The following is a 20966-nucleotide window of genomic DNA, read 5'->3' as shown; positions in this document are numbered from 1 at the left end:
AGTGAAGCTGTATTATCAGAATGGGGAATGTGCTAGTTAGCGTTACGATCCAATCGCCATAGGAAGGGGATTCGAACGGGTAAAGATCCGTTGACAAGTGCAGCTGTGGCGAGAATGATTTCGAAGTACGAAGCCACGGGTTGTTTAGACGATAGACCCCGTAGTGGCCGACCGAGCACAAGGCGTAATGCTGTTGAGACAGTTGAAGAAGAAATGGAGACTGTAGCGAGTTCGTCTATGCACGGAAAAGTCAGCGCTCTTGCAGTCGCACGTCGCACCGCCATTCCATACACTACTGTTTGGTTGGCACTGAGGCGTACCCTCCGATGCTATCCGTACAAAATCCATCGTCATCATGTACTGTTACCTGGCGATTTAGTGAAGCGGAGGGCATTTGCGATGTGGGCGTTATAAAAGATGGCGGAAGATGACGATTGGTTGAGTAACGTGTTGTGTCTCGACGAAGCTCATTTCACGCTCCGAGGGTCTGTCAACGCCCACAACTGCAGAATTTGGGCTACCGAAAATTCTAGAATTGTCGTGAAAACTCCTTTGCACGACGAGAAAGTCACGGTATGCGTTGGATTTACCACATCTATCGTTATCGGGCCTTTTTTCTTCGAGGAAATGCGTGATTTTGGTTTTGTAACTGCTAACGTGACGGGTGAGAGGTACGCCGATAAGTTACAGAATCGTATCATCCCCAGCCTGGCTGATAAACACCTGCTGGAACGTACGGTGTTTATGCAAGATGACGCTCCATCCCATATTGCTAGACGCCTGAAAGATCTCTTGTGCGCGCCGTTTGGTGATGATCGTGTGCTCATCTGCCACTTTCGTCATGCTTGGCCTCCCAGGTCCCCAGACCTCAGTCCGTGCGATTATTGGCTTTGGGGTTACCTGAAGTCGCAAATGTATCGTGATCGACCAACATCTGTAGAGATGCTGAAAGACAACATCCGACGCCAGTGCCTCACCACAACTCCGGACATGCTTTGCAGTGCTGTTCACAACATTATTCCTCGACTACAGCTATTGTTGAGGAATGATGGTGGAAATATTGAGCATTTCCTGTAAAGAACATCATCTTTGCTTTGTCTTACTTTGTTATGCTAATTATTGCAGAAGAAGCGCCATATTTCGGACATTTTTGAACTTTCGTATTTTTTTGGTTCTGATAAAACCCCATGTCATTCCAAGCATGTGTGTCAATTTGTACCTCTCTATCTACATTATTCCGTGATTTATTCAGTTTTCAAATTTATACTGACTTTTTGATCACCCGGTACATGACTACTTACAACGCACTGATGGTAGCTGCATTGTCAGTTGAAGTCTAGATCTGCAATGGAATAAAAAAGATAGATGACTGTGCGACAGAGGCTGACCTTCATTCTGTCCTGAACTTAGTTGTTAGTTTTATCGGTGAGAGTTCCGGTTAAGGTTGACGCATGTTCGTTAATTTATCGGTACAAGTTGCGGTTTTCTCTGACACTATCATTCTTTACTTTTCATTATGTATTAAAGTTTCCAGTCGTCATAAGGACCGGAGAAGTTTTTAGATGCGGAAATGTGCCAGTATGACACAGCATAGGTCCTACATAGTAGAACATGCGTGCACACCACCACCATCATCCAACAACAACAATAAGTAAACCATCACTGAGTGGTTCTGCCCTCAAATATTTTGTTCTCTCCCTCATTTCTTTGGCCAACTGATCAGCAGTTCTCGTTGTTTTGGCTAGTTTAGCAGTGAGTTTGGTTTTCTGATATCCTTCATTCTTGTTACATCCTTTCCTTTTGTTCGTATACTTCATTTACTTCTTTCAAATTTTTAATATGTTTCTTACGTAATAGCTTCATTTCTTTCGTTATCAACTAATGTATAACTGTCCGCTGCTCTCAGAAAACTCATCTCTGCACTACCTGTCGTTTTTATCTGTCGTTTAGCAAGTGTTCTACATTCACATATTTAGAAGACTTGGTACAACTGACAGAAAAAAGACAAACCGTGAGGTTACAGCCTCACCAGTTCATTAAACCTCCACAAGCACTCGTAAGACGGACAGGAAATATTTCCTAGAACCATCTAGCTGTCTCCGACAAGACTGATGGAAAAGGGGGGAGGGCGAAATTAAGGGAACGTTGATGTGGGAGCTAATGTAAATCTGAAGACCTATAATGGTGTCACCTGATCATCTTGTTATATTCACCCTTGTAGGGAATCAGTAGAAAATTGTCCTACAGCCAGACAAATGCAGTTACGTTTGGTCTGTCACATCTAAAGCGAGCCTTACATATATTTTTGTCTTGACATAAAGACGATTACATCTCTTGCTCTATACTCGTATTTTGCACTTCATAGGAACCCTTGAAGGAGCTGAGACAGCGGCTTCGTTAAATTCTGTCCCACGTGGAGTGCAGTGTGCTGTGCTCGGGAGGCCGTAAATTTGAAGCTGACAGGTCAGGGTAAAAGTTAGCGAGGGTGTGTGAAGCCCCGCTGGCCTGCTGTCGCGAGACTGGGGTAGGGCTGGGGAGGGGAGAGCAGACCCCGGCCTGGGGTCGCGGCGCTGGGGGAGCGCATGCACAAAGGCAGGCGCCGGCCCGTCTGCTTGGCCGAGCGGCACGCGATGCAGTGCTGGCTAGTCTACCCGTATCTGTCCTAGAGCTGCTGTCGGCAAATTCCACGCCCTCGGCCGTAGGAATTTGCAAAATCATTTCTTAAACTAAGCTTTTCTATAAAAAGTGCATGAGAATTTTAGCGTGCTCAGGCATCGCCTGCAGGGGGAACAGCGACCGTTAGAAATTGAAATTCTGTAGCAGCTACAGGTTGTATATAGCATTCTTTTTCGAACTTGTATCACTCGTCTGTCGCAAGCAGCTGCAGAAACGCTCGCTTCTGGCGAGCGAAACGTGTCAAAAAAGGAGAGTTGCATGCGATTTATGGCTGCTGCAGTGAAAATGTTCTTTGATCTGAACTACGCGTCCCGTGGAAAGCTTCCAACGTCAGGTATCTTTACATTGCATCATAGTCACAAACTTCTATAGCCATTTGTATTCTATGCAAACTGAAGAGTGAGCGGGCGAGTACCTACTCTCACTACCTAGGTACGCTACAAAGGTATACCGACCGCAATCCGGCGCCTTTTAAATTAATGAAGGCGCAATGCGTAGACATGCCCCGGAAGTGTTTATTTTCTTCAGAATACGTTAACACTATACGGAACATAAAAATTAGAGACTAGTATAACTAACGCAAATAAATTAACAGGAACAGAATCTACGTGAACCACCGCACGTTTCACTGCACTGCTAGACGGAAAATTGATTCTTAATCATGCACGGCTACTGTGGCGTTCTTCCGGGAAATACCATTACACCAAATACAAGCGCTACTCTCTCTCTCTCTCTCTCTCTCTCTCTCTCTATCAGTTTTCTCAGACACGTACACCACTCACTGCTTCGCGATGTCCTGAAGAACGTATCAAGAGGAGACACAAAGACCCACCGCTCGTCAGTGGAGTTGGAGTTTCAGCCTTAGTACAATATTAGTCGTTGCTTGATAAGTGGGCACGTCAGAACCGAAGCTCCAAAATGACAAATAACACACGTAGACACCTGCCAACACACAGTGTGTTCGTAATACAATTTTGGGGGATAAAAGTGCTAATGTGGTATTGGAAGTTCGTCACGTAAGTGCGAGGAAGAAATTGAAAACTAAACAAAATGAAATGGATACATCATAGGGAACGAAGTGATATCAGTGCAAACCGATCTGCCCCGAGCTTCCAATGTAATGAGTATACATTGCAGCTGAAAATTTGTGCCAGAGCTTGACGTGAAACCGGGTAATTTGCTTGGCACGATCTGTCGCCCTATCCATAACGCCGTCTCAGCACCTCTCCATAACTGACTCAGACTTTCACTGTCCTTCATGTTTCCACATATCGCTTCCTAACACCAACCAATTTTCGTTGATTTCATTCCCCATTGATTCCGTCATTTCAACGAGTTTAATTCAATTCATACATATCCCTTGATACATGGTAAGCCATGGTCGTTCACTGTTTCCGTTAAGCTAGAGGTGCTGTTTTCACACACCCTGTGGGAGAATCTCCAGTAATAGTTTTCAGAAATTACAGGTAGAAACCTCAGTGACAATTGAAGTTTGAGTTTCGCGAGTTGGTGTGCTCGGATACCCTGATGGTTAAGGCATTCTGGTTTCGATTCCCGGTACGGCGCATATTTTCGCTTATCATTATGAATTCATAATGCTGAAAAGTTTCATACAGTGAACCATTTGCGCACCAAGAAAAATAGATATGGAGTTAAACTTCGAACCCTAGAAGGCTAAGAGCCAGTAAGTAGGTTGCCAAACGTGCAGCCTCGTGGTTTCCCATAATTATCTACGACGAATGTCATGGTGATTTCCTTGAAAAATGTCTTCTTCTTCTTAGCGTGCCTGTCCGCTTCGGAGATCATCATGGCCCTTCTGTCTTTATCAGTTGCAATGCGAAACAGTTCCTCAGAGCTAATATTAAACCAAAATCTAAGGATGTCGAGTTAGGAAATTCTTCTTCGTCCCGGAGGTCTCTTTCCTTCGATTTTTCCTTGCAGGATACATTGAAGCAGCTCATATCATTTTTGATTGCTCATGAAGTGCCCAAGGTATTGCAGTTTGCGACACTTCAATGATGTTGATCAGCTCTGGGTTCTCGACGGAGAACCTCGAGGTTTTTGAGTCCTTGATATTCTCAACGTTCTTCTGATATCCAGAGTTCAAAGGCTTGGAGTCCGGCAGTGGTTGCCTTTGTAAGAGTCCATGTTTCCACGCCGTACAAGAGAATTGAGAACATACAGCACCTGAGGAGCCGCATTTTTGTGTTCATGGTAAGATCGTGACTCTTGAAGGCTGAGCTCATAGCGTTGATAACACTCCGCGCCTTTCCGATGCGACACTTTATCTCCTGCGAGTTGTCCCATGCTTCGTTAATGATGGTGCCCAGGTATAGGTACTGTGAAACTCGCTCTATTCTTGTGCTATTGGTGTACAGATTCAAACCTCGAATGTTCTTCCTGCTGATAATCATAAATATTGTTTTGTTTGTGTTGATGTCCAAGCAGTATTTCATGCTTGTCTCAAAAATTTTATCAGCTTCTGCAGCCCTTCCATTATATCCGCAAACACCACGTTGTCATCAGCATGACGAAAATTGTTGAGGGTGACCCCATTCACTGAGATTCCTTCTTCCACATCAAGTAAGTCTTGTTCGAATATGTGTTCTGAATACAGGTTACAGAGTATTGGTGATATTATACAGCCCTGCCTGAGGCCACATTTTCTCACTTGTTCTGATTGGTCTTGATCTATTCTCATGACTGCAGATTGGTTCCAGTATAAATTGGCTATTGTTCTTAGATCTTTCCCATCAATTCCTGTTTCCTTTAGTACTTCTATCATTTGTTCATGCTTCACACGGTCAAATGCCTTCTGATAATCAATGAGGCAAGCAGATATCACAATTGATGTCCCTACATCTTTGGAACAATACTTGTACACTAAATACGGCTTCTCTTGTGCCAACTGCATGTATAAACCCGACTAGTTGGGCGCTATTTGGTCTTCACAAATCTTGTATATCCCGCTTGTGGATTACTTTATGAAACAGTTTTAGCAGTTGGCTCATTAAACTGATGATACGGTAGTCCCCACGTACTTTGGCATTCGGTTTCATAGGTAGAGTAATGACCTCTTATGTAAGCCATTTTGGAAGGATTTTGCCTGATGAGTAAATGTGGTTGAATATTTCTGTGATGATTTTTACTTTTTCTTTGAGTAGTTTGAGGAATTCTGCTTGTATGCCATCTGGCGCAGCTGCTTTCCCTTCCTTCATTTTATGTATGGCCGCTTTCACTTCACTTACTAGGATATATGGTCCCTCTGTGTTTAATATCTCTGGTTCTTGCCTCCTCTGGCCATATTTGAATAACTATTCTAGATATTTCTCCCACGCTGTCTTGTTTTTCAAAAATGTACATTCGATTTTCTTCTCCATCGTCGTAAAACAACTTCAGCATGTGCTCCAATTGTAATGATCACATCATCGACGGGACGTTAAAGAACGTTCCTTTTCATAGCGTCTTTGGCGTACGTTTCTGCCTTGAAATGTATCCAATTCCTGCAGTACTATTATGGAAACGGCTGGTCAATGAAAACATTTTTAGAGTAACAGTATCTAATATTGTACTTCTATTAAATTGATTCGAGAAGAGCACGCCCAACAGATAATTAATAGTACTTGCCTTCAGCATAATTGTCGTTGGGGATATCTCTTCTGAAATCATATTAATTTTCCGGGTTTTATTTCAAAATTAAAACACACATCGTTTTTTCCGATCGAAAATAACTCTTGTACATTCGATATTGACATTAGGTTTCATCTCTGTATTAATTACACTCAAAATCCACTTGGCTCTGCATCGTCATGACTCAGAACAGATTGTTTACAAAGCTGGTCATAACATGACTGGCTCTCATAGACTAACCGGCCATTGGCCTCCTCCTGTGCGGAAGCACACGCATTGCCTGAACTCTTACGGGACTCGGTAAGATTGTCTGCCGCGAGTAATGAGTGTAGTGGGCATGGCCACAACGAATGTAGTGTGTGGACAATATGTTGGGAATGTGGGTCTCACGGGAAGCGTGCGAGGTATAAATCCCTGCAGTCGCACTATCCTCTGTCGTCGGTGGCTCAGATGGATAGAGCGCCTGCCATGTAAGCAGGAGATCCCGGGTTCGAGTCCCGGCCGGGGCACACATTTTCAGCTGTCTCCGTTGCTGTATATCAACGCCTGTCGACAGCTTAGGGTCTTGATTTTATCATCATTTAATTCTTCAGAGAATCCATTTTCTTGTGATCTGAGAATATCAAATATTCCTATTGTCTTTAAATAGGGTAAACAAATATTTAATAAACCAAGTTCACCAGCATAAATTGAGAATCGCGCAAATACAAACATAACGGTATCGGTAACACTAGTAGAGAAACCAAACATCGATTGATTCAGTATAGAAAAGAAACAACCCGAGCTTGTTAGAATTTATAAATATCATTCCAAAGAAAACCAAAATAAATTCTAATAACCTGCAGAAATTGGATGTGATCTGCAGTGTGATAAGAAGCCAAGACGCGATCACAAAATTTGGGTAGCATTACCATATCCTCCTTACGACTTTGTACAGTGTGACAAACGTAAAGCTGGTAAAAATTAAGAATATCTTCACAGAATGGGACTCGAAGATACGCGCTTGTGAGAGCTGCAAAATTGAAGCTAAGACGCTCCGAACCAGATTGTTACCGTACTAACGTGGGGCAATCGTTTCATGGTGACTGGAGCAATCTAAAAGAACGGAGATTGTATGAAGTAATCTTTTTATTCTGAAGCATGTGTCAAAAACAGGCGTGGGTGTAAAAGTTGAATAAAAAAAATCGTCGAAACTTGTTGTAGCTCGCTGTATCTCTGTAGTATGACTTTTTTGAACTCAAACCATCACCATAATGTACACATTTGCCAGAAAAGTGACCAAGTGCGTTGCATAATTACATGATTGCGTAATTTTACTCATAACCATAGTGATTGACTACGTGGTGCTTACAGTTCGAACATCGTGATATATCGGGTCATGCTTTGAGCTGTACACATAATACCGGTGTCGTCCGAACAGATCGATTGTGCCGGTGGCAGGTGAAGTGTCCCACTTATTGATATTTCCAGGAACTACTACATGTGACGTAATTAGTCAGCTGTGTTGTTACAGCCGCTTGTCTCCTGAAACTTTTAGGACATGGCAGTAATATCTCCCAATTGACATTGTTGGCAACTGTAACGGTTTTGGTTACACCATAGAATTGTTAGCACTTTCAAGATATTTTGGTACACGTCGCCAAAGCTGCAGTCACAGTCTAAAATTTAAAAAATGTCGTCGTCGTAGTCTGCAGCAGCTGCAGCTAGGTTAAGGTGATGTTAGAAGAAAATCCGGAGTTTTATTTGAAGTTAATCATTGTCGATAAAACGTTTTGATCCTGAAAAACAGCAAAACTCAGTATAGAAATCTCCATCACCAATCCCCAAAAAGCAAAAGTGGTTCCTCTTGCAGTTAAATTTATCATCTCGTTTTGTAATACTCGGGGTATGATTTATCAGTGTGGTGTAGTTGCACGCACATCAATAACTGAACAATGCTATAGGGATGTCGGAAAAACTTTGCAAGTCCAGATCAGGCGCAAGCATTTTCTCTCATCAGAAGCAGTAGTGAAGGTTGCATAGGCGATGCTGAAAACAGTTCAAAGCCTATCTTTGCAGACTGGCAGAAGTGTTGGGACTAGTGCATCTTATTCAAAGGAGGGTATTTTGGGAAGGACCATCAAAATTATGTGGGGGAGTAAAGGTCAAAAAAATTAAGGTCATTCTTTATTGACACAGCGCTCACGTTTGTCTAGAAAATGTGATCTCAAGCCGCACGTTGTGGAAAACTGTTGTAGCTTTCTCCATCTCGCAGAATTTTGGGCTTTACAGTTCTTTTGGGAAACAAGGATCTTTGCTTCATTTCGGGAACGATTTGGCGCGATTCTCAACTTCCTAGTTCGCCACAGTGTAGAATTCCTTATTGACTGTCATATCTCTATCTTTCAGTAGATTAATGGCTTGCTCTACCACACATTGTCATGTTTAGATGTCAGTCGAGTGTTTTATCTTGGAACAACTTACGTGTACAATGATCAGCCAGAACATTATGACCACCGACCTACTATCGATATAAACCCGTCCAGGCGGTAACAGCTTCACCTGGCAAGGAATGACTGCTAGTCAGACATGCACGGTGCATGTGAACGTGCTGGAATGGAAAAATCGCGCGATCTGTCTGAGTTTGACCGAGGACAGATTGTGATGGCCCGGAGACTTGGCACGAGCATTTCGGAAACTGCGCGACTTGTGTGTTCGAAGAGTGCTGTGGTAAGTGTCTTCTACACGTGGCGAAACCGAGGTGAAACCACGTCCAGACGTCGTGAGGTTGGGTGGCCACCCATCATTATAGATGTCGGACGTCTTGGGCTGGGCAGACTGGTAAAACAAGACGGGAGGCGAACTGTGGCGAAACTAACATAAGGCTTTAATGCTGGGCAGAGTAAAAGTGTGTGTGAACACATATTGCACCGAACACTCCTAACGACGGGTCTTTGCAGCCGACTATCCATGCATGTGTCAATGTTTACACTACACATCGGCAAATACGACTGGAATGGGCTCGTTTCACAGGCACGTTGACGTTATCTCAGTGGCAGAGCGTTGCATTATCTGATGAATCCCGACACCTTCTTCATCACTCCGATGGGGTAGCACCAATCCGTCGTCTTCCAGCGAAACAGCTTCTTCGTACCTATACTGCGTAACGGAGACAAGGTGGCGGTGGCTCCATTATGCTCTGGGGAACATTCACGTGGGCATCCATGGGTCCAGTGTATCAAGGAGTATCGTGCACTGGTTGCAGACCATGTATACCCCCTTCATGACACGTTTCCCGACGGCAGTGGTGTTTTTCAACGAGACAATGCGCTATGTACAAGACCAGATGAGTGATACCGTGGTTTGAGGAACACAGTGGCGAGTTCCAATTGATGTGCTCACACACACACACACACACACACACACACACACACACACACACACACACACACACACCCTCGGCTCGCCAGATCTGAACCTGATCGAACACGTCTAGGAGGTGAATCAACGTTGCATCAGATCTCGGAATTTACGGGAATTGACTAGTGTGCAGATTTGGGCATATCCCTCCGCGACTTACCAAGACATCATTGCTTCCATGCCACAACGCGTCGCCGCTGTTATCCGTGTCGAAGGTGGACATTAAGGCTGTTGTGTAGATGGTAATAATTTTCTGGCTGATCAGTGTGTCACACCACATGTCTCTATTACTAAATCGCAGATTGCCAATCTAACGGTTTCCAGGATAAAAAGAAATTGATTTTAAATATTTCGCGTGATTTTTGGCTGCATTTAAAAATTTAAAATGCTGTCGTAATCTACTAATTGGTTCAAATGGCTCTGAGTACTATGGGACTTAACTTCTGAGGTCATCAGTCCCCTGGAACTTAGAACTACTTAAACCTAACTAACCTAAGGACATCACACACATCCATGCCCGAAGCGGGATTCGAACCTGCGACCGTAGCGGTCGCGCGGTTCCAGACTGTAGCGCCTAGAACCGCTCGGCCACCACGGCCGGCCTAATCTACTAATTAAGAGGCATAGTCTTATTTTAAAAGTTTAACACAGTAAGACAAATAATAGTCAGAAACACTGCATAGTACGTCTTCAGGCAGCATAACTCACTCCATGCAAATACACGGAATATATTCATCCAGTATTCGAGACTGAGAGCACTTAGCGACTTACAACAAACCTTAGACAAAATTTAAAACCTTTACGAAACCTTTTTTTCGCTGAGACTCCACACAAAATTATGAAAGGAGAAAGTTCATCTCGTACGTTATTAGTTCTTTACTACTGACACTCCACTCCTAACACATTTTGCAAACAGTACCCACATACACCACTGAGTATACCTGCAAAATTGTCATTGTGCGACACACAGTTCAGTTAAACATTGTGTTGCATCAAAAACTTGATTTTGCTTAAAATGAAGCTCAAATCACCCAGACTAAATTCATCCATTATTTCATAATGATAACACTTAGCTATTTCCAGAAAAGCTGTAAACGTAATTTCAAACCTTTCTTAAACACTTTCTCCATTATATGCTTAAAGTCAAATACTTAACACATTATCTCATTTGTATCGTATCAGATGTTTGAAGCTGTTTTAGACATGGGAGTTATTCTTTAAAGAATCGAGTCTTTACTGGTGATTCCTAAAATCTTCGCGAAACTGGGACATTTTGTGCCGTGACATCAGTATCACGTGTTCGGCCAAGTCATTCCATGTATAGTCTTTACCTTCTTTAATGTATCTTTCAAACGCGAGATTCCTCGGGCTAGTATTGTAAAACGCCTTGCCCTTTCACGTTAATCCCAAGCAGCCAAGTCGCGAATACAGTGTGAGGACTTAGCGTGTGATTTATTGAATCATTGTGTTACGAAGCCCTGTAATTCACTTACAGGAATGTTGCGGAAGTGTGCACTCTTGATTCATTCACGACGACACAAAGGTGACAGTCCTGATTGGAAGTTTCTGATTTTCATATGGCGGAATCGGACTTGGCACATCTGTTCAGCATAGTGGTGCATCTGGTATAGCCAATATCAATAGTCGTGAAATAACAGATTTTTGGAATTGTTTGAGGATGGTTGTGACCGATATTTGAAGTCGTTCGGATACTGTTGTTAGCTGCCAATTCATACTGAAGTTTACTTAATACCTTCTACATTGATATCATTCTACAGTATCCTTAATAATAATAGCTGACAAATACTGCATACAGCAATGCGTGATCCGCATCCAGTCAATCTGTATATCTTGAGAAGAAAATTGGCGTGGAGTGAAAGATACATATCACTGGTAGCATTTGCGCGCAATGTGTTAAATTGCGCGCAGTGTGTTAATATGCGACTGCAGAGTTCCTCTCGCCTTCCCTCCCCCCTCCCGTCTATCTCTATTCAGGTATTGCCATTAGATGTTACTCGTCAGCTTTTCTCACGTATTACTTTAGCGTTATCTGTAATGCACTTATGACAAAAAATTTATCGGACTTTATATAGCGTTTGGTGGTTGGAACCACAAAAATACATTTCAAGACGGCGAGTCCGCTTGAAACGTCCACATTAGTTGAACGGCGTTCTGTTATTCTTTTTTTTTTAGTTGCTGAAGGCGAGAAACCGGTGGATATATACTGTGGAATGTCTAAAATGTATGGTGAAGGTCGTATGAATCGTTCAAATTTCTACAGGCGGGTAGAGCAGTTAAAAAGTGATCGCGACTCAGTGATTGACGAACACCGTTCTGGCCGACCAGTTGCAATTTCAGCTCTCACTCTTGAAAGTCTAATTGATGGCGTTATTCGTGCCGACTGCCGTGTGACTGGAAATGATAGTTGCTAAGGTTCGGGTTAGTACTGGTACAGTTCATAACATAATCTGTAACAAGCCGAAGTACCGCAAAAAATTTGCAAGATGGGTCCCAAAGGAAACCAACGTTATGAAAGATAAGGTGAGCACTTTCTCAACAAAATTTTAGCTTGTGATGAAACTTGGGTTCACTATTATGAGCCAGAATCAAAAAGACAAAGCGTGGAGTTGAAACACACCAATTCACCTGTCACGAAAAAAATTCAAAATCCAAGCATCAGCAGGAAAAGTCATGTGGACGGTGTTTTGGGATGCTGAAGGTCCAGTTTTTTGTGTTTATCTCGAAGAGCAGCCTACAATGAACAGCCAATACGACTCAGTAAGTGAAGGTGAAGCCATCCCGAGACGTCCTGGATCTCAAAGCAGAGGTGGGATTCTCCAGCTAGACAACGCACGTCCTCATATTGCTCAACTAACCCGTCAAACCATCGACAAAATTGGCTGGGAAGTACTTCCTCATCCCCCTTACAGTCCTGATGTAGTATCTAGTGATTTCCATTTGTTTGGTACACTGAAGGAGGCACGTGGGAAGAGGTTCCAGGACAATGAGGACGTGGAAAAGTTGTGGGTAATTCGTTCAAACATCAAGATAAAGAGTTCTTAGAAGCTGGAATAAAAAAGCTTGTAGCCCATTGGGACAAGTGCATAAATATTCAAGGGAATTGTTGGAAAAGTAGAAAAAGTATTGTTTTGTAAAAATAAACGCTGTTTTCTCCTGACCAGTTTGTCTCTCTAATTGTTGAATGACCCTCGTAATATATTTTTTATCGATGTTGAGGAGTATTTACAATTGTATAGGCTGTCTTCGCTGAAAATCTCAGCTGCATACATTTGGAACACGAGAGATATTAATAACTATTTCGTACGTAATATGTGCATCTGTGGCCGGCCGCAGTGGCCGTGCGGTTCTAGGCGCTACAGTCTGGAACCGCATGACCGCTACGGTCGCAGGTTCGAATCCTGCCTCGGGCATGGATGTGTGTGATGTCCTTAGGTTAGTTAGGTTTAAGTAGTTCTAAGTTCTAGGGGACTGATGACCACAGCAGTTAAGTCCCATAGTGCTCAGAGCCATTTGAACCATGTGCATCTGAACGAATATTCATCTGTTTTCTCTTGAAGTAGCTTCCCATACAAGTCTCGTCGAGAGCATCGCTATAATCATGTTTATCTCTCTCCAGTTGTGAATTTTAAAATTTTCCCGGCGAATTGACTGTTCAGACAAATTTCGGGCTTGCAGCCGGTCGTCGTTCAATACTTCGCACGATATTTCAACTGGGCACTTGCCAGTCATCTTCAGGTGAGCCGTCGCAGACTGAAACGGCTCACCTGAAGATGACTGGCAGGTGCCCAGTTGAAATATCGTGCGAAGTATTGAACGACGACCGGCTGCAAGCCCGAAATTTGTTTGAACTCTCTCCAGTTTCTTTCTTTCCCTTTTCAGCAGATGGTTTGTCTTGTCTCCTCGCCTCATACTTCAACTGTTCTACACGTTCGGAAAAAAATTATTACAACCTATTAGAGGTTTCCAGTTCGCTCAAGATGTATTGTTCCAATGCTGCGTATGGAGTACATGAAATGATAACATTTACCGATCAATAACACATGCGGTTCTGAGGTATCAGGTACCGACCCACGCCGAAACACCCAAATTAGTCCGTGGTGTAGTCTATTTGGGCGATAATGCAGTCACGGGCTCTGGAATCCAATCGATCGCCGAGCTGGCGAATAACAGTCCTGGGATACGTTATTCCATGCCTGCTCATCCTGTCAATTAGTTCTGTAAGAGTTGTTGATTGACGAGTCATTTCTTGTCCCATCATATCGCGCACGTGCTTGACTGGAGGAAGTTCGAAGATTGTGCTGACCAGGGAAATTGCTGCACGTCATGGAGGGCACGTTGAGTTTCACGGGCAACGTGTGGACGAGCATTGTCCCTTTGGAACAACACATCACCTTCCTGCTGCAAGAACGGCAAAAGAAGTAACAACATTCTGCACGTACAGAGCGCTATCTAGCGCCCACTTCACAAACATCAAAGGTGAACGAGAGTTGAAGCTTATCACACTCCAGACCGTAAGGCTTGGGTGGGGCCAGTGAGTCGGAGTATTGCACTCTGAGACAGCGCTCAGTAGGTCTACGTTGTACATGCAAACGATTTTCACTTGAAGACAGAATCTGCTTTCATTGCTGAAGGCCACAGTGCGCCATTCCATCCTCGAAGTGATCCTGTGACGGCACCAGCCGAGCCGTGCACGTCTATGCCGTGGTTTGAGTGGAAGACGGGCTAGAGGTGTGCGTGCCACTGCTAAGAGCGTCGTTGTACAACTGACGCAGCACGTCAAACTTGTGTGGCATTTCTCCGAAAGGACCATCCCGCCACTCGGAAGGCCACTATTTGACGTCTTTCAAATTCGCTCATTTGGCTGTAGGAAACACGAGTGCATCTCCATAGCATGATTGCATCCTTGCTTCACACTTTTACGCACTACACCGAGCCTTCTGGCTGTGAGCATTCCATATTAAAGGGTAGAAGCAGTTGCCGTTCTGGTAGCTATGCTACTACGCTATCTATTGCGGACGACCTGGAAACCATTATCAGTACATCTACACTGCTGGCCACCGTAAATGCAACACCAAGAAAGACAAGAGGTAGCACAACAAAATTTATTTTGTAGATAACATGTTGACCAAGTATCAAATGATTACGTTTACAGACGTCTGTGACATGTGGTTCCTGCCAGAATCGGTAGCCAGAGTAGCCGCCATTGTTGGAGATCACCGCTGCCACACGTCTCAGCATTGAGTCAAAGAGACGTTGGATGTGTTCCTGGGGTACAGCAGCCCAAGCAGCTTCCACACGTTGCCAAAGATCATCTGGTGTGGCAGCTGGGGATGTAATCTGGGTCACTCGTTGAGCAACCATGGACCACATGTTTTCTATCGGCGAAAGATCCGGAGAGCGAGCCGGCCAGGGAAGCAATTCAATCTGGTTATTGACGAAGAACCTTTGGACAATGCGTGCCACGTGTGGTCGCGCATTATCCTGTTGAAATATGGCTGTGGCCGAGCCCTGAAGTTAAGGAAGGACAACTGGATCCAGCACCTTGGATATGTAGCGCCGGCTATTTAAAGTACCGGCAATGCGTACTAGAGGCGTGGGAGAGTAATATCCAATACCGCCCCATACCATAATACCCGGTGCAAGACCAGTGTGGCAGTGCATAATGCAGCTGTCCAGCATCCTCTCTCCACGGTGTCTCCACACTCGAATCCGACCATCGTGGTGCTGCAGACATAAGCGTGCCTCGTCAGTGAAGACAACGTCATTCCATTCTGCCGTCCACATCCGTCTGTCATCGCACCATTGGCGACGGAGACGTCTGTGGTTCTGCGTCAATGGTAGACGAAGCAATGGACGTCTTGCGGACAGACCACTCTGCTGTAAACGGCGTCGAATGGTACGCGCAGACACTGGATGATGCGTCACAGACGCAATGTGCTGTGCTATGGTTCGGGATGTCACTGAGCGATCCGTCACTGCCATGCGCACAATTTGCCTATCAGCACGTGCAGTGGTGCACCGAGGTGAATGCGATCGACCACGTCGGTCCGTCGTACCCTCCTGCATCCAACGGTCACATATCCGCATTACAGTTATTTGGTTTCCAACACGACTAGCGATTTCTCTGTATGATAATCCACAATCTCGGTAAGCCACTATCCTTCCTCTGTCGAACTCGGATACTTGATCAAAAGATGTTCGCTGTTGTCTACGAGGCATAACTGATAGTCTTGTGAAACAACCACAAGGTAAACACACGTGCCGAACGTACACTCGTCGAAATCGCCAAGCCTTAAATGGCGCTATGAGGTGGCGCCACAGGCGCGCGTGATGTGCGTCTGCGCTGAAATTCTAATCAGTTGCATGTCTCATCGCTGCAAACCCATGGTGTAAGTTTCACTTGATTCGGATGCTTCCTTCCGGGTGTTGCATTTACGGTGGCCAGCAGTGTACTATCCGCCAGATGGCATATGCCGTTATCGAATCAAAATCGATGTTTTTTTTTTTTTTCGAAGTGTATTAATTTTTTCCAGCAGTCTATTCAACACAACAACAACAAAATATATCGAGCAAGGTCGAGCTGCGACGGATAATGTTTCAAATTCTTGTCTGAGGGTAGCCACCCTAAATAACTTCAGGCGAATATCGAAACGTTCCTTGAACATTTTCATAGCAAACTATTCCTTCCAAACCAAACCAATCAGACTCGTTCATAATATCAATGTCGACTGGACGTCGTATTGTTATTTTACTGCCTTCTGTAGGAAAAGTGGTCAATTGTATTTCAGAAGTAGCAGATAATTTCTTGACTGGGAAATGTCGTCTCAGAAACTACCATGAACGGAGACAAAGATCAGAAGGTTATTTTCCGGCTTATAATTCTGGAGCTAGTTGGCTGCAACGCACGGTATTTGGACTTGTTGCTGTTGTTGTTGTTGTTGTTGTTGTTGTTGTGGTCTTCAGTCCAGAGACTGGTTTGATGTAGCTCTCCATGCCACTCTATCCTGTGCAAGCAAGCATCTCCCAGTACCTACTGCAACCTACATCCTTCTGAATCTGCTTAGTGTATTCATCTCTTGGTCTCCCTTTATGATTTTTACCCTCCACGCTGCCTTCCAATACTAAATGGGTGAGCCCTTGATGCCTCAAAACATGCCTTACCAACCGATCTCTTCTTCTAGTCAAGTTGTGCCACAAATTTCTCTTCTCTCCAATTCTATTCAATATCTCCTCATTAGTTATGTGATCTACCTAACTAATCTTCAGCATTCTTCTGTAGCACCACATTTCGAAAGCTTCTGTTCTCTTCTTGTCCAAACTATTTATCGTCCACGTTTCACTTCCATACATGGCTACACTCCATACAAATACTTTCAGAAACGACTTCCTGACATTTAAATCTATACTCGATGTTAACAAATTTCTCTTCTTCAGAAACGCTTTCCTTGCCATTGCCAGTCTACATTTTATATCCTCTCTACTTCGACCATCATCAGTTATTTTGCTCCCCAAATAGCAAAACTCCTTTATTACTTTAAGTGTCTCATTTCCTAATCTAGTTCCCTCGGCATCACCCGACTTAATTCGACTACATTCCATTATCCCCGTTTTGCTTTTGTTGATGTTCATCTTATATCCTCCTTTCAAAACACTGTCCATTCCGTTCAACTGCTTTAGAAAGTCCTTTGCTGTCTCTGACAGAATTACAATGTCATCGGCGAACCTCAAAGTTTTTATTTCTTCTCCATGGATTTTAATACTCACTCCGAATTTTTCTTTTGTTTCCTTTACTGCTTGCTGAATATATACACTCCTGGAAATGGAAAAACGAACACATTGACACCGGTGTGTCAGACCCACCATACTTGCTCCAGACACTGCGAGAGGGCTGTACAAGCAATGATCACACGCATGGCACAGCGGACACACCAGGAACCGCGGTGTTGGCCGTCGAATGGCCCTAGCTGCGCAGCATTTGTGCACCGCCGCCGTCAGTGTCAGCCAGTTTGCCGTGGCATACGGAGCTCCATCGCAGTCTTTAACACTGGTAGCATGCCGCGACAGCGTGGACGTGAACCGTATGTGCAGTTGACGGACTTTGAGCGAGGGCGTATAGTGGGCATGCGGGAGGCCGGGTGGACGTACCGCCGAATTGCTCAACACGTGGGGCGTGAGGTCTCCACAGTACATCGTTGTTGTCGCCAGTGGTCGGCGGAAGGTGCACGTGCCCGTCGACCTGGGACCGGACCGCAGCGACGCACGGATGCACGCCAAGACCGTAGGATCCTACGCAGAGCCGTAGGGGACCGCACCGCCACTTCCCAGCAAATTAGGGACACTGTTGCTCCTGGGGTATCGGCGAGGACCATTCGCAACCGTCTCCATGAAGCTGGGCTACGGTCCCGCACACCGTTAGGCCGTCTTCCGCTCACGCCCCAACATCGTGCAGCCCGCCTCCAGTGGTGTCGCGACAGGCGTGAATGGAGGGACGAATGGAGACGTGTCGTCTTCAGCGATGAGAGTCGCTTCTGCCTTGGTGCCAATGATGGTCGTATGCGTGTTTGGCGCCGTGCAGGTGAGCGCCACAGTCAGGACTGCATACGACCGAGGCACACAGGGCCAACACCCGGCATCATGGTGTGGGGAGCGATCTCCTACACTGGCCGTACACCACTGGTGATCGTCGAGGGGACACTGAATAGTGCACGGTACATCCAAACCGTCATCGAACCCATCGTTCTACCATTCCTAGACCGGCAAGGGAACTTGCTGTTCCAACAGGACAATGCACGTCCGCATGTATCCCGTGCCACTCAACGTGCTCTAGAAGGTGTAAGTCAACTACCCTGGCCAGCAAGATCTCCGGATCTGTCCCCCATTGAGCATGTTTGGGACTGGATGAAGCGTCGTCTCACGCGGTCTGCACGTCCAGCACGAACGCTGGTCCAACTGAGGCGCCAGGTGGAAATGGCATGGCAAGCCGTTCCACAGGACTACATTCAGCATCTCTACGATCGTCTCCATGGGAGAATAGCAGCCTGCATTGCTGCGAAAGGTGGATATACACTGTACTAGTGCCGACATTGTGCATGCTCTGTTGCCTGTGTCTATGTGCCTGTGGTTCTGTCAGTGTGATCATGTGATGTATCTGACCCCAGGAATGTGTCAATAAAGTTTCCCCTTCCTGGGGCAATGAATTCACGGTGTTCTTATTTCAATTTCCAGGAGTGTAGATTGAATAACATCGGGGATAGGCTACAACCCTGTCTCACTCCCTTCCCAACCACTGCTTCCCTTTCATGCCCCTCGACTCTTATAACTGCCATCTGGTTCCTGTACAAATTGTAAATAGCTTTTCGCTCCCTGTATTTTACCCCTGCCACCTTCAGAATTTGAAAGAGGGTATTCTAGCCAACATTGTCAAAAGCTTTCTCTAAGTCTACAAATGCTAGAAATGTAGGTTTGCCTTTCCTTAATCTATTTTCTAAGATAAGTCGTAGGGTCAGTATTGCCTCACGTGTTCCAACATTTCTACGGAATCCAAACTGATCTTCCCCGAAGTCGGCTTCTAATGTTGTTTAAGTTGCCCAAAACTGTTACGGTTATCGCATCGAAAATGTTAAGACATGTTTTCTCATTATCGGTACGAGGTGGTCAATTCCATCAACATAGCGATGATTCCGTAAAAAGTATGAACCTAAGAAACCTTTTTCGTGGAATGAGAGAAAAATAGCTCCGCCTTGTGAATACACGGGGATGGTAGACTGTGCAGCGAGACAGTTTGACTAGCGATTGAGGAAGGTAAAAAGGAGTTACGTCCTCGTGTTCACGTGGTCGTAGCCAGGTGCCTCCGTATCTGCGGGGGCCCGAGCGGTCGTTCCCACCCGTCAGCAACCGCCAAGGCCGGCCGCAGCCTCCCACTGCATATAAGCGCCGCAGCCTGCTGCTGGCTGTCGAGAACGAAACGCTCAACAACACTACCAAGATTCATCTCGATCTTCGCATTAGTCGCTTTAAGTTAGCACATTGGTGACATGAACTATTGACAATTGAAATTGCAACACTCATAAGGTGGCATGCAACAAACGTCAAATTGGCATGAAGTGTGCACTGTCTATCCGCACCTCTCGCCACACGAGGCTACGTAATGCACACAGATACATTTTAGAACATGATCCTTTTGGTGGTTTGGTTACGATGTGGGGAGGCATAACGTTACACGGGCCTACTCACCTGCAAATCTTCGAACACGGTACGCTCACCAGTCATATGTGAAATTGTACTGCTTCCCCATGTACGTCTTTTCAGGGGTGTGTTCGGCTCTGGAGCAGGTGGAGCTCTTGGAACGAAAGGATATTAGGCTATCGGACTGGCCTGCCCGTTCACCCGTCTCGAACTCCATCGAGCACATTGGGGACAGCGTATTGCAGCACGTCCACATCCACCAAAGGCTATCTACCGCGCTGGTGAAGGAATGGAACTCTCTACCATAAGTACTTCTTACCAACCTTGTGGCCAGCATGGGACCACGGTTCAAAGCAAGCATTGCCGTCCGTCGTGGTCACACGCCGTATTAAGAGCCATGTCCCGCATTTTTTAATGTCCAGGGCACCATCATAAATCGCAGTGACTTCAGTGTAATTATTATCTTTCAATAGAATTGTCTTTTCTGTTCGTCTAATTGCGCATTTCTCTCAACTGCTTTGTGCACTATACAGGCTGATTCTTATTAACGTTTAAAAAATCCCGAAGCGCCGTAGAAGTCGCTGAGACAAGTAATTTAATATAAGACGCATAGGGCCGCAAATGTAGGAAAGTACACCAAAAGTGGATAAAAAATGTTGAACATGTTACGTCACTATATGTAATCGAGGAAAAGCTGTTCTCATTTTGGGTTTCTTTCCTTTTCTCCCCTTTTTTCGGACTTTAAGTAAAGAAGACGTAGCCATTTACTGGTAACGACGCAGTTCGGAAGCTTCTATTGATTTACTTGTGATACAGTAGGTAGGTTTTTGTTATACTGCAGTTTGCAATAAACAAACGGAGACCACGAGACTGACAAATAAAATAATAAATGTTATCTCAATGTGCACACACAATTACCTAACGCAGTGAGAAATTACTGCCTGCGAGACGCAGTACTCGAATCCTGAGATCCACGCGCTGAAGTCGCACACGTAGGACGGTCACACCGGCGTGAATACTTGACTTGGTTCAGGATGATCAGGTATAACAGATAG

The 20966-nt window shown here is 44.9% G+C and overlaps 1 protein-coding gene and 1 non-coding gene across 6 annotated transcripts in view; both read left to right on the top strand.

The window, feature by feature from the left end:
• Window positions 1–20966, top strand: part of LOC126482387 (tyrosine-protein kinase Abl) — a 456124-nt gene that overhangs the window by 50787 nt on the left and 384371 nt on the right. The gene's annotated exons all lie outside the window — the stretch shown is intronic.
• On the top strand, window positions 6741–6815 carry Trnat-ugu (transfer RNA threonine (anticodon UGU)). Its single transcript has one exon. It is a non-coding gene; the product is annotated as a tRNA-Thr (tRNA).

Source organism: Schistocerca serialis, chromosome 5, assembly GCF_023864345.2.
Source record: "Schistocerca serialis cubense isolate TAMUIC-IGC-003099 chromosome 5, iqSchSeri2.2, whole genome shotgun sequence".
NCBI lineage: Eukaryota > Metazoa > Arthropoda > Insecta > Orthoptera > Acrididae > Schistocerca > Schistocerca serialis.
The sequence above is the reverse complement of the archived record's forward strand: the minus strand, read 5'-3'. Positions and strand labels throughout refer to the sequence as shown.